Source organism: Arachis ipaensis, chromosome B7, assembly GCF_059453495.1.
Source record: "Arachis ipaensis isolate K30076 ecotype BB chromosome B7, ASM5945349v1, whole genome shotgun sequence".
In the NCBI taxonomy this organism is placed as follows: domain Eukaryota; kingdom Viridiplantae; phylum Streptophyta; class Magnoliopsida; order Fabales; family Fabaceae; genus Arachis; species Arachis ipaensis.
Genome location: NC_142442.1, coordinates 88,357,925 through 88,362,485, shown reverse-complemented (window position 1 = coordinate 88,362,485; position 4,561 = coordinate 88,357,925). Strand labels below are relative to the sequence as shown.

General features: G+C 37.7%; 1 non-coding gene across 1 annotated transcript; it reads right to left on the bottom strand.

The window, feature by feature from the left end:
- Positions 1 to 2,127: 2,127 nt before the first annotated feature.
- Positions 2,128 to 2,231, bottom strand: LOC148553281 (small nucleolar RNA R71). The gene has a single exon (XR_015893528.1). It is a non-coding gene; the product is annotated as a small nucleolar RNA R71 (small nucleolar RNA).
- Positions 2,232 to 4,561: the final 2,330 nt, after the last annotated feature.

Here is a 4,561-nt window from a genome sequence, read left to right as displayed (position 1 = left end):
TACTCTCGTGTTAAAGGCTAAAGCTTGGCTGGCCATTGGCCATGTCTAGTGTTTTGGACTGGAGCTTTCATTGAAAGCTTGGCTGGCTAGTGAGCCATGTCTAATTCCTGGACTGAAGCTTTAGACTAAAAATGCAAGATTCCTGGAATTCATATTAAAAATTTTGGAATCCTTATTTTTCTTTTTCATATTATTTTCAAAAAAATCCAAAAAAAATTAGAAAATCATAAAAATCAAAAATATTTTCTGTTTCTTGTTTGAGTCTTGAGTCATATCATAAGTTTGGTGTCACTTGCATATGCATCTAGCATTTTTCGAAAATATCATGCATTCATAGTGTTCTTCATGATCTTCAAGTTGTTCTTGGTAAGTCTTCTTGTTTGATCTTGATGATTTTTTGTTTTGTGTCTTTTCATGTTTTTCATATGCATTCTTGAATTCTTAGTGTCTAAGCATTAAAGAATTCTAAGTTTGGTGTCTTGCATGTTTTCTTTGCATTAAAAATTTTTCAAAAATATGTTCTTGATGTTCATCATGACATTCAAAGTGTTCTTGGTGTTCATCTTGACATTCATAGCATTCTTGCATGCATCACATGTTTTGATCTAAAAATTTCATGCATTGCATTTTTTTTTTGTGTTTTTCTCTCTCATCATAAAAATTCAAAAATCAAAAAAAAAAATTATATCTTTCCCTTTTTCTCTCATCAAATTCGAAAATTTGGATTGACTTTTTCAAAAATTTTTAAAATCAAATTGTTTCTCATGAGTCAAATCAAATTTTCAATTTGAAAATCTTATCTTTTTCAAAATCTTTTTCAAAAATCAAATCTTTTTCAAAATCCTTAGTTATTTTCGAAAATTCCAAAAATATTTTTCAAAAATCTTTTTCTTATTTTCATATCAAATTTTCGAAAATAACATAATCAATTAATGTTTTGATTCAAAAATTTGAAGTTTGTTACTTGCTTGTTAAGAAAGATTCAAACTTTAAGTTCTAGAATCATATCTTGTGATTTCTTATGAATCAAGTCATTAATTGTGATTTTAAAAAATCAAATCTTTTTCAAAAACTAATTTCTATCATATCTTTTCAAAAATATCTTTTCAAAATATCTTTTCTAACCTTCTAACTTCTTATCTTTTCAAAATTTGTTTCAACTAACTAACTAAGTTTTTGGTTGTTTCTTAACTTTTTCAAAACTACCTAACTAACTCTCTCTCTCTCTAATTTTCGAAAATATCTTCCCTCTTTTTCAAAAATTTCTTTTTATTAACTAATTATTTTTATTTTTAAATTTTAAAAAAAAAATTCGAAAATTTCTAACATTTTTCAAAAACCATTTTTCAAAAATCACTAACTCTTTTTCAAAATAATTTTCGAAAATTATCCCTCCCCCATCCTATTCTATTTATTCATTCATATCCTAACATCTCATCTCACATCTCTTCCATCCGTACAGTTGTGTTTCTTCCTTTACATCACATTCTTTGTCTCCCCCTCTTTTCTTCCACTCACAAAGGGATCCCTATACTGTGGTATAAAGGATCTCTATTATTATTATTATTTTTTTTCTGCCTTCTTCTTTGTCATATGAGTAGGAGCAAGGATAAAAACATTCTTGTGAAAGCAGATCCAGAACCTGAAAGGACTTTGAAGAGAAAATTAAGAGAAGCTAAAATACAACAATCCAGAGATAACCTTTCAGAAATTTTCGAACAGGAAGAGGAGATGGCAGCCGAAAATAATAATAATGTAAGAAAGATGCTTGGTGACTTCACTGCACCTAATTCCAATTTACATGGAAGAAGCATCTCCATTCCTGCCATTGGAGCAAACAACTTTGAGCTGAAACCTCAATTAGTTTCTCTGATGCAGCAGAACTGCAAGTTTCATGGACTTCCATCTGAAGATCCTTTTCAGTTCTTGACTGAATTCTTGCAGATATGTGATACTGTTAAGACTAATGGAGTAGATCCTGAAGTCTACAGGCTCATGCTTTTCCCTTTTGCTGTAAGAGACAGAGCTAGATTATGGTTGGATTCTCAACCCAAAGACAGCCTGAACTCTTGGGATAAGCTGGTCACGGCTTTCTTAGCCAAGTACTTTCCTCCTCAAAAGCTGAGCAAGCTTAGAGCTGATGTTCAAACCTTCAGACAGAAAGAAGGTGAATCCCTCTATGAAGCTTGGGAAAGATACAAACAGTTGACCAAAAAGTGTCCATCTGACATGCTTTCAGAATGGACCATCCTGGATATATTCTATGATGGTTTATCTGAGCTATCAAAGATGTCACTGGACACCTCTGCAGGTGGATCCATTCACCTAAAGAAAACGCCTGCAGAAGCTCAAGAACTCATTGACATGGTTGCTAATAACCAGTTCATGTACACTTCTAAAAGGAATCCTGTAAGCAATGGGACGCCTATGAAGAAGGGAGTTCTTGAAGTTGATACTCTGAATGCCATATTGGCTCAGAACAAAATATTGACTCAGCAAGTCAATATGATTTCTCAGAGTCTGCATGGAATGCAAGCTGCATCCAACAGTACTCAAGAGGCATCTTCTGAAGAAGAAGCTTATGATCCTGAGAACCCTGCAATAGCAGAGGTAAATTACTTAGGTGAACCTTATGGAAACACCTATAACTCAACATGGAGAAATCATCCAAATTTCTCATGGAAGGATCAAAAGCCCCAACAAGGCTTTAATAATGGTGGAAGAAACAGGTTTAGCAATAGCAAACCTTTTCCATCATCAACTCAGCAGCAGACAGAGAACTCTGAACAAAATGCTTCTAATTTAGCAAATCTAGTCTCTGATCTATCTAAGGCCACTGTAAGTTTCATGAATGAAACAAGGTCTTCCATTAGAAATCTGGAAGCACAAGTGGGCCAGCTGAGTAAAAGGATCACTGAAATCCCTCCTAGTACTCTCCCAAGCAATACAGAAGAGAACCCAAAAGGAGAGTGCAAGGCCATTGACATAAGCGCCATGGCCGAACATCTGAGGAGAGGAGAGGACGTGAATCCCAAGGAGGAGGACCTCCTGGGACGTCCAGTGATCAATAAGGAGCTTCCCTCTGAGGAGCCAAAGGACTCTGAGGCTCATCTAGAGACCATAGAGATTCCATTGAACCTCCTTATGCCCTTCATGAGCTCTGATGAGTATTCCTCTTCTGAAGAGAATGAGGATGTCACTGAAGAGCAAAATGCCAAGTTTCTTGGTGCAATCATGAAGCTGAATGCCAAATTGTTTGGCATTGATGCTTGGGAAGTTGAACCTCCCTTGTTCATCAATGAACTAAGTGATCTGGATCAACTGACATTGCCTCAGAAGAGACAGGATCCTGGAAAGTTCATAATACCCTGTACCATAGGCACCATGATCTTTAAGGCTCTGTGTGACCTTGGTTCAGGAATAAACCTCATGCCCCTCTCTGTAATAGAGAAACTGGGAATCTATGGGGTGCAAGCTGCTAAAATCTCACTAGAGATGGCAGACAGCTCAAGAAGACAGGCTTATGGACAAGTAGAAGATGTATTAGTAAAGGTTGAGGGCCTTTACATACTTACTGATTTCATAGTCCTGGATACTGGAAAGGAAGAGGATGAATCCATCATCCTAGGAAGACCTTTCCAGGCCACAGCAAGAGCTGTGATTGATGTTGACAGAGGTGAAATAGTCCTTCAATGGAATGAGAACTCCCTTGTATTCAAAACTCAAGGATCTCCCTCTGCAACCATGGAAAGGAAGCTTGAAAAGCTTCTCTCAAAGCAGAGTCAACCAGAGCCCCCACAGTCAAACTCTAAGTTTGGTAGGCCACAATCAAACTCTAAGTTTGGTGTTGAACTCCCATATCCAAACTCTAAGTTTGGTGTTGGAGAGTTTCAACAAAGCTCTGCACACCTGTGAGGCTCCATGAGAGCCCACTGTCAAGCTATTGACATTAAAGAAGCGCTTGTTGGGAGGCAACCCAATGTTTATCTAATTCTTATTTTTATTGTTTTTCGTGTTTTCTTAGGTTCATGATCATGTGGAGTTACAAAATAAATAGAAAAATTGAAAACGGAATCAAAAACAATAGAAGAAAAATCACACCCTGGAGGAGCATCTGTCTGGCGTTCAGCGCCAGAACAAAGCATGGTTCTGGCGCTGAACGCCCAAAATGGGCAGCTTCTGGGCGCTGAACGCCAGAACAGGCATGGTTCTGGCGTTCAACGCCAGAAATGGCACACAAATGGGCGTTGAACGCCCAAAATGGCCACCAACCTGGCGCTGAACGCCCAGAGTTGGATACAAAGGCATTTTTACATGCCTAATGGGTGCAGGGATGTAAATCCTTGAACACCTCAGGATCTGTGGACCCCACAGGATCTACTCAGGATCTGTAGACCCCACAGGATCCACTCAGGATCTGTGGACCCCACAGGATCCCCACCTACCTCCACTCATTTCTTCTCACCACTCTCTTTCACACAACCCCATAAACACTCTTCCCTAAAAACCCCTCACCAATCACCTCATTCTCTCTTCCCCACTAAACCTTCACCACTCACAA